Below are 13,724 nucleotides of genomic sequence, written 5' to 3' on the forward strand. Positions count from 1 at the left end.
TGCACTTTGCATACCTATGTTAAATGATGAATGTTCATCTGATATATTTGATTAAAAAGTTTGGCTTATAAGTCGAGGGCGGTAACAACGTGTTGAACGCAGGTCGGTGATGTTATTTGTCACATCTTATTAAAAGGCTCGACTTATAATTCGAGGGTGGAAACATCGTGTTGAACGCAGGCCAATGTGGTTAAACGAACCCAGAAGTGTGATATAGGCTTGAACAACCCTATAGCTGCTTAGAACATGGAGTGTGGTACACGCTTGACCGACTCTATAGTCATTTCTAAGGGAAATAGTGCGATGGGTATCTGTGTGGCTCTATGACAGCTTAGATGGACTGAATGCATGCATGAGTATCGATTATAACTGCTAAGCATGATATTTATGATCAGTAATATGTTGAATAACTCCTTTATGAATCTGTTTATGTTTTCTTGCTAAGCCTTGGCTCACTGGTGTTAGTGGTGCAGGTAAAGGCAAGGAAAAACTGGACCAGCCATGAGTTGGAGGGCTTCAGGGGCGGAGTGGACATATGCGGCCTGCTCAACCGCCACACTCGGGATTACTTGCTGGAACTAGGGTTGAACCTTGATTTTTCTGCCTAGGCTGACCATTTTGTATCTATGTTTCTTATGTATCAGTTTATAAAGTCTTTTTGGAATCCCGTGTTCAGAGTTAACCCTTTTTAATGATTACTGTCTGACCAAAATCTTTAATACTTAATCCTTGAGTTAGTTTTTAATTACACATTTTAAGTCCAAATAGCTAAATTAGCTAGTTAAGCACTATTTTAATTACCCAGTATAACTGTCCTTGATTAGTAGGGCGTTGGATATCGCCTAGCAACAAGCGACATATTGTTTGTTGCTTTTTGGCGTTACATGTATTTTATGCATGAGACAGGCAATGTGACGCCTTGTGACATGCCACATATCGCCTAACCTCTAATCAAGGTGCTCAAAATTGACCTTAGACTGCTTCAATTGCTCCCAATTTTTTTGTCATGCTTGGATACCTCATTGTATCACTTTAGACCCAAAAACAAAATTTTTGAATGCCTACAACTCAAACTCAAATTTCACACATCCATTATGTGAAATTGTTAAGGATTTTACACCACCTTGTGTAAACCCATTTAGGCTTTATATTTGACCAATCCAAACAAATAGTTTGGACTCTTCATTCTTATTTTTTTTCTCTTTTTTCTCCCCCAAACTCATTCCACCACATGAGATTACAAACAAAAATACATACAATCTTTGAGTTTATTATTGAATAAAATGAAATGAGGTACCATTTTTTTTATATAAATTTAAAAATGATATGATCTTATTGATTGGAAGATCAGACGATTACTCCAAACCTTATTGTATATGTATAAGTAGATATTGCAGCTACTACAAACAAAGTGAGATTATGATTTCTTGTTCCTCTTCCTTGATTAAAATATTGCGAGAGAGTGGATGTTCAAGAGTCCTTTGTGAATGCTTAATATAATTACAATAATGATCTAGCCAATAGATCAACTGTTGTGACTGACTTGCCAATTCTCCATGAGTTCTTTTATTCATTTCAAACCACATAGCCTAAGCAACAATTAACATCTTTTGAAAAGTTTCTTTTTCAATAATTTCAAAGGCAAAAACTATCACTTCCTTAAAAGAAATGTCTTATTTTTCTATGTGAAAGAAAATGATAGTCCAAATGATTCCATATCTCTTGGAAAACAGGGCACCAGAAACACAACATGTGTATTGAAGTCATCCCCAAAACCACACAATGGACATGAGCTATGTGAGGAGATATTGCAATGATGTAAGCCAATAAGAGTGAAAAGGATCTCATGGAAACCTCTCCAAGTAAAGTACAATATTTTGCGTGGAATTTTTATTCCCCAAAAAGATCTCCACCATATTAAGAGCACTTCACTAGACGACGATGGTAATGAGCTATCTATGGTCATAGCAAGAACGTATCCACTTTTGACTGAGTATCCGCCATAATTTGAAATGTGCCAGAGTCAAGAATAAACATGTGAAAAAAGCACTACTAGAAATATAGGCTTTTACTTCATTTTTTACACATAGAATATAAAAAAACTGAAGTAAAAGCCTTTTAATGGGTTTTTACTTCGCTTTTGGGAATGGTAGTACATAAAAAAGGCTATTACTTCGGTTTCTTAAAAAAACAAAGTTAAAATAGAAAATAGACAAGGGTCATGTTTGGTTTGCACACTATATTGGGGCTTTTCACTTCGGTTTTTATGAAAAAACCGAAGTGAAAAGTGGAGCAAACAAAACATGGCCCTGAAGGCTTTTACTTCGGTTCTTATATAAAAACCAAAGTAGAAATGGTACTTTCTACTTCGGTTTTTATATAAAAACCGAAGTAAAAGAGTTTTAATACCCTTAATATATAGCTCCCGCCCCTCATTCAACTCTCTGAAGCAAAAATCCCAAACGCCAAACCCAGAAAACCTCCATTGTTGTCGTACTCCCACGAGGGTTTCACTAAATATACCTTTTTTTATGTTTTTTTTTACCATTTGAAACCATTTTTCTTACTTAAAAACAAAAATATTAGTTCCATTTTTATTTTTGGGGGAGAAAATGAAGACTTTGGGTGTGGGTATTTTTAGAGTTCGAAAATGGTTTTCTTACATTAAAATAAGTTCTTGAGCTTCAAAAAAGGTATGAATCACTAAATCTTTGTTTGTATGATTTTTTTTATTTTCTATATTATTTTCATATTGTTTTTTTTTTTTTTTGATCAAGAAATAGAATCTTCATTAATCACAGACAAAATACAACCCAAACCCCTCAAATAGAAGGGATCAACACATTAAACAGAAGAAATATTCCTCACAAAGACCAACTCTTTGCCAGTTAGTTTCCTTTGAGAAAAGAAATTACATCTGTAACTAATGTCTTTCTTTATCCTATCAACTATACACTCAACACTATAAGAACAGTGATTAACATAACAAGAATTTCGATTAAACCAAATATAATACACTGTTGCTGAGAAGACAGCCGCCACAATCATAGCTATAACATCTCTTCTCATATTCCCAATCCACTGAGATCAATCACTGAAAATCAAAGGACAAATGCAACCCAGCCAACTGTGCACCAGCCGGGTAACCTTCTGAGAAAATTTGCAACCAAAGAAAAGTTGCTCATGGTTTTCTGCAACAATCTCACAAACTAGGCAGAGAATGCTATCAAGCTGGCCAAGCACTCTGTTCAGATGATCACAAGTTAACAACCTGCCATTCACCGCTTGCCAAGTGATAAATCTGTGTTTTGGCACGCTAGTTCTGTTCCAGACAAACTTATGGTAGTTAATCGGATCCTGCTGTATACAATTCAGATACAGCACACCAGCTTTAAACCTTCCCTGTCTAACAGCTGCTTCAATGTCTGTTTGAGAAAAGACATCCCTCAGCATACAAATTTTTTGCCAATACCAGCTGGTGTCAATCTTAAGCTTGTACTGCCAGAACTTTTGACCCTTTAAATAAACTGAATTGATCCATTTTACCCAGAGCGTATCACGCTTGTTACTGATCTCCCAGACATACTTGGCTAACATAGCTTTGTTCCACTTAGATCCCTCACCGAAACCCAACCCCCCAAACCTTTTCGGCAAACAAACAGTGGTCCAAGAAGTGAGGTGGAAATTGCTTCTAGTACCATTATTGCCCCAAAGAAACCACATACACAGCTTATCAACTTCTTTAACAATGCTTTGAGGGAGAAGGAAAATGTTCATCCAATAATTCCGCAGCCCCAACAAAACAGAAGTAATCAGTTGAACCCTCCTTGCATAAGAAAGATGCCTGCTTGCCCATGTATGAAGTCTTAACTTGATCTTTTTAAGGATTTCATCACAGTCATCCATTCTCCATTTAGTTGGATGCATTGGAACCCCCAGATACTTAAGATGGAAGGTTCCCTCTTCCAGCTGCACTAACTTCAGAAGCTGGTTTCTATCAGCCACCGAAACCCCTCCAAAAAACACCTGGGACTTACTAGAATTAGCCTTCAAACCAGTGCTGTTGCAAAACTCCTCAAACACCTGCTTAAGCACTTGAACCAAGCCACTATTAGCTTTACAGAAAATAACTAAGTCATCAGCAAAACAAAGATTAATAATCTTGAGGCCTTTACACAAAGGGTGATAATGAAACTCTTGTTGTTGATGAGCACCCACCTGAAGCAACCTAGTAAGATATTCCATTATCAAAACAAATAGTAAAGGAGAAATAGGGTCCCCCTGACGAAGGCCTTTAACTCCCTTAAAACCTCCCTGCAATCTACCATTCATCATCAGAACATAAGAAGTACCTCGCAGACAGACCATCACCCATTGAACGAATCAGATGGGAAAACGATACCCAATTAATAATCTCTCAAGGAAGCACCAGTCAACTATATCATAGGCCTTGCTCAGATCAATCTTCAGAGCACATCTAGGAGAAGAGTTCTTCCTATTATAGTTTTTTATCAAGTCTTGAAATATGAGAATATTATGAGCTAACGATCTCCCTCTAACAAAAGCACCTTGATTTTGACTTATCAAATGAGGAAGAACCTCCGATAGCCTGCTGCATATCATTTTGGAGATACAATTATAGAGAGTGTTGCAGCAAGCTATAGGCCTGTAATCAACTGCTCGGCTAGGAGTACCTATTTTTGGAACCAAAGCAAGCATAGTTTCATTGAGAGATTCAGGAATCTTCCCATCTCGAAAGAACCCCAGAACCGCAGCAGAAATTTTGTAATGCCCCGGATTCCCTATTGTGGTTAATGGCTGGATTAGTAGGCCGGGAGGGCCATAACTGTTTAATTATGCCATTAAATGTGTTTATGCATGTTTATGAGAATTATATTATAATATGATGTTAAATGCATGCATGTGGGTTCACATTTGTTTACAGGGGTGTTTTGGTAATTTGGCCCGTTGAGGGTATAATTGTATATTTGTATGTGCGTTAATGATATATTGTGAGGCCACATTATAATGTGGATTGGTTCGAGTATTTCGACATGAGACGATCTTTAAACGTGATTTAACGGTTTGGTCATAACAGGTTTGAGATCGGGGCTCGGGGTAAGTCTCGGGGTGATATTTATGGTTATGGCGTTACCGGGGATTTTAGGGTAACGGGATATGAATTATTGGTGTTTGAGGATATTGAGATTAGCGGGAATTGGGAAGCGTTAATTATGATTAACGGGTTAAGCTAAAAGTACCAACTTTACCCCTAGAGTAGCTTGGAAGGCTTTAGATGACACAAGGGAAATTTGGTCATTTTAGGGGTGGATATATGAGACTTTTATGACTGTAGAAGGTGGTAAAATAAACAGAACAAAAACAGGGGTTTGCTTCTTCCTTCCCCGTACATCATCTTCTTCACTTCTCCTTTGAGGGTTTTGAGTTCTTGGTGGAGATTCAAGCTAGGGAAACTTAAGGGCTGGATTGGAGACTTGTTTTAGCTGGTGAGGGAGGTCCAAAACCGGTTCCAAGGTGAGCTTTAGCCACTGGTTTTTATACATGCTCTGTTTTGATTGTTAGTTTCAGCCTTAGAGTTTTTGATATGGGAAGTGAGAATCAAAGGGGGTTTTAGTGTTAGTTTGATTGGGGTTTGATGTGAGTGAGCTAAGGGTGTTGTTTGGGGGTTTAATTGTGGGTTAGGAAGAGGTTATATGAAGGTTTGAAGGACTGGTTTGAGAGGGAATCGCACAGGGGAAAATCTGGTTCGTGCGTGGGCGTTCTAGCTGGTCTGGGCTGGGCGCCGCGGCGCAGCAGGGGTGCGCCGCGGCCCTTGGTGTCTATCAGGAGGGAGCCCTTCTGTCTGAAGGGCGCGCCGCGGCGCAGCAGGGAAGGGTCGCGGCCCTTAAGGCCAATTTTGTCAAAATGTGGTTTTTAGCTTGGGGATTCAAACCATAGGCCTCGGGGTTAGACCTAGTACCCGATTGGGTAGTATTTGATGTCTCGGGGGCTGGGTTTTGGTTTGGGAACCCTCGGTTATCATTTTTATTGATAAACCCTATAATTTGGTTATGACCAGGTGACCGTCAAGGAATTTAAAGGTTGATCGTTCTCAGGGGTCGTTCATATAATTATTCTCACTCGAACCAGAGGTAAGAAAACAGTGTATGAATACAGTTGCACCCTGTATAGGTATATGACATGCATGGTTTGATATTGGAGCATGTTGGTTAATATATGTGGACATGGATTGCATATTAAATGCCGGTGTACGCTGATTACCTGTTTAAGACACTGACTAGTCAGGGACCGACTCTAAAGTCGAGAATCTCGCATTGAATGGCTCTATGGCATTAATGCTAGACCGACCCTAGGGTCGAAGAACTTATAAGCGCTTGCCTGGTCTACGACCAGATGACTATAGCCAAGGTATATGACCCCGGTGACCCTTTGTCACATGGCTAAGGGACGTTGTCCATAGTTACGACTCTAGAGTCGTGAGGAAGGTTATGTTGGTGACTAATCACCATACACCTGCCCTGAGCAAACTTATGAAAGAACCACTTATCAGTTAGGCCCTGGTGACCCTATCGTCACATGGCTAGAGGGAGCGATGCTCACTATTGTGACTTTTGGCCATTGTCACCTATTTGTTGGACTGTTAGTCATGTATGGCTATTATGGCCGTTGTTGATGTTATACCATGCTTTATGGTGTTTTCTTGCTGGGCCTTGGCTCATGGGTGCTATGTGGTGCAGGTAAAGGGAAGGAAAAGCTTGGCCAACCTTGAGTGGAGAGCTTGGGCGATGTGATGTACATACAGGGCCGCTTGACCGCCACAGTCAATGAGTTCTCGGAGGGACTAAGGGTTTACCCTATTTTTGCCGCTTAGGCCGGCGGGGGTTGTAAATTTGAAACTGTAGCGACTCTTTTGTATTACGAACTACTTGTAAACATTTTGAAAGGCTCATGAGCAGTTTATTTACTTAATGAAATGTATCATTTCCTTTTCATTGGTTTTCCACCTTAACCTGTTAATAGTACCTAGATCACGTTTTTTAACCAAAGGACTCGGGTAGCGAGTCAAATTTTCGGTTCACTGTTCACCGTAACTGTTCTGGGGTAACCAAGGCGTTACAACTTGGTATCAGGGCAATGCCAAGGTTAGGGTTCCTGTAGACTGGCTGGGTATGTACACACATCACCGAAGACAAGCTCGACTCATGGTTTGGTAACTATCTATGGGATAACATGTATAATTGTTTAAATGTAATATATATGCTTTACCTATGTGCATGAGATACTGTGTTGAGCCTGTGCCCTGAAATATCATATCTTCAGCAAATGTGTACTAATTAGTACTGAGATTGCTGGCACCTGCTTATTAGTATGGTTGTTTATGAGTTATTATGTGATACATGCTGAGTGCAGAATACCATGAACATGTATCTGATTGTGAATATTGAATGATTGTGGAATATGATTATTATCTATTTGTTCTTGGACCGTAAGGCGGCAAGAGGTTTAGTTATTACTACCTGACTGGCCGTGTTGATTGTTGTTTCAGTAAGGTATCAGTGGCAGAATGAACCCAGAACAGGCAGGCACCTCAGCTGGCCAGAGTGGTCAGGGTCAGAATAATGACAATAGTTAGGGTCAAGTGAATGACCAATCTCAGGTTCCATAGCCAGCACCTGCAAACTGGCAGCAGATGTTTAATGATTTGCAGGCTATAGTGGTAAAACAGGGAGAGGAGCTTCGTCTCCTAAGACAGCAGCAAGTGCCTGTGGTGGCCAGTGTTGCAGAGGCACCTTCTATGTCGGTGCCAGTTGTTGGGCAACTGCCTGGGGTTGAAAACAGATTGGAACCTCTTTATGAGCGGTTCAGGAAACAGCAACCTCTTATGTTCGAAGGCAGTGCTGATCCCACCAAAGCTGAACAATGGATGAGCATGATTACCACTGTTCTTGACTTTATGAAGGTAGTTGGTACTGAGAGGGTGGCCTGCGCTGCCTATATGTTTCGGGAAGATGTCCGGATTTGGTGGGAAGTGGTTGGCCAGACCAAGGATGTTAATTTCCTGAGTTGGGAGGAATTTTAGACCTTGTTCAATGAAAAGTATTACAATGACGCTATTAGAGCGGCGAAGGCTGATGAATTTATGAGGCTAATTCAGGGAAGCTTATCAGTAACTGAGTATGCCCTAAAGTTTGACCGTTTGGCAAAGTTTTCCAAGGAGTTGGTGCCACTGATGGGACCAGGAGAGAGCGTTTCTTACAGGGGCTACAGCCCAGGTTAGCCCGAGATGTACGCATCACCAATGTGGCAGGAGTGACTACTTATGCACAGGTGGTGGAGAAGGCACTTACAGCTGAAACTGCGGAGATTAAGATCTGGCGTGACAATGCAGCCAGAAGGGATTTCAGGAGGCCAGGTCCTCCATTTATGGGTTCTGGTAGGGGTGTTGGCCCCAGTGATTAGAAGAGGAAGGTTCCTGATACCTTCCCAGTTCCAGGTCCTGACAGGAGACCTCGTGGTATTACAATAGGTCGTCCTGGGGGCAGTGAAGCCTGGAAGTCCTATCCCGAGTGTCCTAGATGCAAGAGGCATCACTTGGGAGAGTGTAAAGCAAGGGCATGCTTCTCTTATGGAGCAGTGGGTCATCTCAAAAAGGATTGCCCTAAGGCAAGAAAGGAAGAACCCAGGAGGGCAGACAGCTCGGCCCCAGCGCGAGTGTTTGCATTGACTCAGGCAGAAGCTGAGGCTTCCCCCTCAGTTGTTACAGGTCAGCTTCTTAGTGCAGGAACTGCTTATAATGTATTGATTGACGCTGGTGCTACACATTCCTTTGTTGCTAGTAGTGTTATTGATAGATTGTGTAGGCCTTGTGATTTCTATGCTGTGGGGTTTGGTACTTTGTTACCCACTGGGGAGTTGGTTGTATCCAGGAGGTGGGTCAAATCTTTGCCAGTGATAGTAGAGGGCAGAGAGTTGTCAGTGGATCTTATAGAGTTGGTTATGACTGACTTCGATATGATACTGGGTATGGACTGGTTAGCCAAGTATGGGGCAACCATTGACTGCAGAAGGAAGATGGTCACCTTTGAGCCTGAGGGTGAGGATCCTTTTGTATTTGTTGGTACTGTGCATGGACCCCGTATTCCTATGATTTCTGCATTGAGGGCTAGGGATTTATTGCAAAGGCGTTGCATTGGATTCTTAGCCAGTGTGGTGGATACCACCCAGGTCGTGCCAGTGAGACCAGAGGATACTAGACTTGTATGTGAGTTTCCAGAAGATCTGCCAGGGTTGCCACCACACAGAGAGATTGAGTTCATTATAGAACTGGCCCCAGGGACGGAGCCAGTGTCTAGAGCACCATATAGAATGGCCCCAGCTGAGTTGAAAGAATTAAAGGTACAGCTGCAAGAGCTGTTGGATTTGGGTTTTATTAGACCTAGCTTTTCACCTTGGGGTGAGCCAGTTCTGTTTGTGAAGAAGAAAGATGGTTCTCTGAGGATGTGTATAGATTATAGAGAACTGAATAAGCTGACAATTAAGAACCGGTATCCTTTGCCAAGGATAGACGATTTGTTTGATCAATTACAGGGTAAGACGGTATTCTCTAAGATCGACCTTCGTTTTGGTTATCATTAGTTGAGGGTCAAGGAGGGAGACATACCGAAGACCGCTTTTCGCACTAAGTATGGGCATTATGAGTTTCTAGTTATGTCGTTTGGGTTGACTAATGCCCCTGCCGCTTTCATGGATATGATGAACAGGGTGTTCAAGGATTATTTAGACCAGTTTGTGATCGTCTTTATCGATGATATTCTGGTATATTCTCAGACTGAGTCAGAGCATGAGCATCATCTGAGGTTGGTTCTGCAGAGATTGAGAGAACACAGATTGTTTGCAAAGTTCAAGAAGTGTGAATTCTGGTTGTCTCAGGTGTCCTTCCTTGGGCACATTGTCAGTAAGGAGGGGATTAAAGTGGATCCATCAAAGATTGAAGCGGTCAGAGATTGGCCAAGGCCAAAGAATGCTTCTGAGGTTAGAAGTTTCCTTGGATTAGCAGGGTATTACAGGCGTTTTGTGGAGGGGTTCTCAAAGATTACTACTTCGTTGACTGAGCTGACACGCAAGGGTCAGAAGTTTGTGTGGTCAGACAAATGTGAGAACAGCTTCCAAGAGTTGAAACAGAGGTTGATTACAGCTCCAGTTCTGAGTCTTCCTACAGACCAAGAGAAGTTTGTGATATACTGCGATGCTTCTCATCAGGGTTTGGGCTGTGTTTTGATGCAATCAGAGAGAGTTATAGCTTATGCTTCTTGTCAGTTGAAGGAGTATGAGAAGAGGTATCCTACTCATGACTTAGAGTTGGCAGCGGTGGTTTTTGCTTTAAAGATATGGAGGCACTATCTCTATGGAGAGAAGTGTGAGATTTATACAGACCACAAGAGCCTGAAGTATTTCTTCACCCAAAAGGACTTGAACATGAGACAAAGGCGTTAGCTAGAATTAGTGAAAGATTATGATTGTGAGATTCTGTATCACCCAGGGAAAGCCAACGTGGTAGCTGATGCTTTAAGTCGGAAGGGTCCGGGACAGATTCATGGTATTAGGCTGATAGCCAGAGAGTTAGCTGATGACATGACCAGAGCTGGTATAGAGTTACTGGTGGGCCAGTTGGCCAATATTATGCTACAGTCTACGCTGCTAGAGAGGATTAAAGAGGGTTAGTCGAATGATCCACAGCTGATCAAGATTAGAGAGGATGTCTTGGCTGGAGCATCCAGGGATTATACAGTGTCTGATTTGGGGTTGTTGAGATACAAAGGACGGATATGTGTTCCGTTAGACACTGCATTGAGACGGGAGATTCTGGATGAATCTCATACTACACCTTACTCTTTGCATCCAGGCACCACGAAGATGTATCAGGATGTAAGATCATTGTACTGGTGGCCAGGGATGAAGAGAGATGTAGTAGAATATGTGGCTAAGTGCTTGACATGTCAACAGGTCAAGGCTGAGCATCAGAGGCCGGCAGGGTTACTGCAGCCTCTGGATATCCCAGAGTGGAAGTGGGAAGACATCACGATGGACTTTGTGGTGGGTTTGCCCAGGACAGTTGGTCAGCATGATTCCATTTGGGTGATAGTGGATCGCTATACCAAGTCGGCTCATTTTCTGCCAGTGAGGACTACTTATATTGTTGACCAGTATGCAGATCTCTATGTGAGAGAGAGATCGTGCGCCTCCATGGAGCTCCTAGGTCGATCGTGTCAGATCGGGACCCTACGTTCACTTCCAAGTTTTGGAAGAGTTTACAGACAGCCATGGGTACACGACTGAAGTTCAGTACAGCTTATCATCCTCAGACAGATGGGCAATCTGAGAGGACGATCCAGATATTGGAGGACATGCTGCGGGCATGTGTGCTGGATTTTGGTGGGTCATGGAGTAAGTATCTACCGTTGATAGAATTCTCCTATAATAACAATTATCATTCTACCATTGGTGTTGCACCTTATGAGATGCTATATGGTAGGAAGTGTAGATCTCCCATTCATTGGGATGAGACAGGTGAAAGGAGATACTTAGGTCCTGAGGCGGTTCAAAGGACCAGCGAGGCTATTGATAATATTAGAGCTTGGATGCTTACTTCTCAGAGTAGACAGAAGAGCTATGCAGATCCCAAACGCAGGAACGTGGAGTTCCAGGTAGGAGACTATGTCTTCCTTAGAGTCTCGCCATGGAAAGGGGTGAGAAGGTTTGGGAAGAAAGGCAAGCTGAGTCCCAGGTTTGTAGGTCCATTTGAGATCCTGGAGAGGATTGGTCAAGTGGCTTACAGGCTGGCTTTGCCTCCGGCGTTGTCGGCCATGCATAATGTATTCCATGTATCCGCTCTTCGGAGGTATGTATCTGATGAGAGACATGTTTTGAGTTATGAAGATCTGGAGCTTGAGCCAGATCTCTCCTTTGAGGAACAGCCTGTTCAGATACTTGATCAGAAGGATAAAGTCCTCAGGAACAAGACAATACCTTTGGTTAAGGTATTGTGGAGGAACAGCAAGGTCGAGGAGGCGACCTGGGAGCTGGAGTCTGATATGCGGAGTCAGTATCCCGAGCTGTTCAGGTAAATTTCGAAGACGAAATTTCTGTAAGGAGGGGATAGTTGTAATGCCCCGGATTCCCTATTGTGGTTAATGGCTGGATTAGTAGGCCGGGAGGGCCATAACTGTTTAATTATGCCATTAAATGTGTTTATGCATGTTTATGAGAATTATATTATAATATGATGTTAAATGCATGCATGTGGGTTCACATTTGTTTACAGGGGTGTTTTGGTAATTTGGCCCGTTGAGGGTATAATTGTATATTTGTATGTGCGTTAATGATATATTGTGAGGCCACATTATAATGTGGATTGGTTCGAGTATTTCGACATGAGACGATCTTTAAACGTGATTTAACGGTTTGGTCATAACAGGTTTGAGATCGGGGCTCGGGGTAAGTCTCGGGGTGATATTTATGGTTATGGCGTTACCGGGGATTTTAGGGTAACGGGATATGAATTATTGGTGTTTGAGGATATTGAGATTAGCGGGAATTGGGAAGCGTTAATTATGATTAACGGGTTAAGCTAAAAGTACCAACTTTACCCCTAGAGTAGCTTGGAAGGCTTTAGATGACACAAGGGAAATTTGGTCATTTTAGGGGTGGATATATGAGACTTTTATGACTGTAGAAGGTGGTAAAATAAACAGAACAAAAACAGGGGTTTGCTTCTTCCTTCCCCGTACATCATCTTCTTCACTTCTCCTTTGAGGGTTTTGAGTTCTTGGTGGAGATTCAAGCTAGGGAAACTTAAGGGCTGGATTGGAGACTTGTTTTAGCTGGTGAGGGAGGTCCAAAACCGGTTCCAAGGTGAGCTTTAGCCACTGGTTTTTATACATGCTCTGTTTTGATTGTTAGTTTCAGCCTTAGAGTTTTTGATATGGGAAGTGAGAATCAAAGGGGGTTTTAGTGTTAGTTTGATTGGGGTTTGATGTGAGTGAGCTAAGGGTGTTGTTTGGGGGTTTAATTGTGGGTTAGGAAGAGGTTATATGAAGGTTTGAAGGACTGGTTTGAGAGGGAATCGCACAGGGGAAAATCTGGTTCGTGCGTGGGCGTTCTAGCTGGTCTGGGCTGGGCGCCGCGGCGCAGCAGGGGTGCGCTGCGGCCCTTGGTGTCTATCAGGAGGGAGCCCTTCTGTCTGAAGGGCGCGCCGCGGCGCAGCAGGGAAGGGCCGCGGCCCTTAAGGCCAATTTTGTCAAAATGTGGTTTTTAGCTTGGGGATTCAAACCATAGGCCTCGGGGTTAGACCTAGTACCCGATTGGGTAGTATTTGATGTCTCGGGGGCTGGGTTTTGGTTTGGGAACCCTCGGTTATCATTTTTATTGATAAACCCTATAATTTGGTTATGACCAGGTGACCGTCAAGGAATTTAAAGGTTGATCGTTCTCAGGGGTCGTTCATATAATTATTCTCACTCGAACCAGAGGTAAGAAAACAGTGTATGAATACAGTTGCACCCTGTATAGGTATATGACATGCATGGTTTGATATTGGAGCATGTTGGTTAATATATGTGGACATGGATTGCATATTAAATGCCGGTGTACGCTGATTACCTGTTTAAGACACTGACTAGTCAGGGACCGACTCTAAAGTCGAG

The sequence above is a fragment of the Humulus lupulus genome, chromosome 5, assembly GCF_963169125.1.
Source record: "Humulus lupulus chromosome 5, drHumLupu1.1, whole genome shotgun sequence".
NCBI lineage: Eukaryota > Viridiplantae > Streptophyta > Magnoliopsida > Rosales > Cannabaceae > Humulus > Humulus lupulus.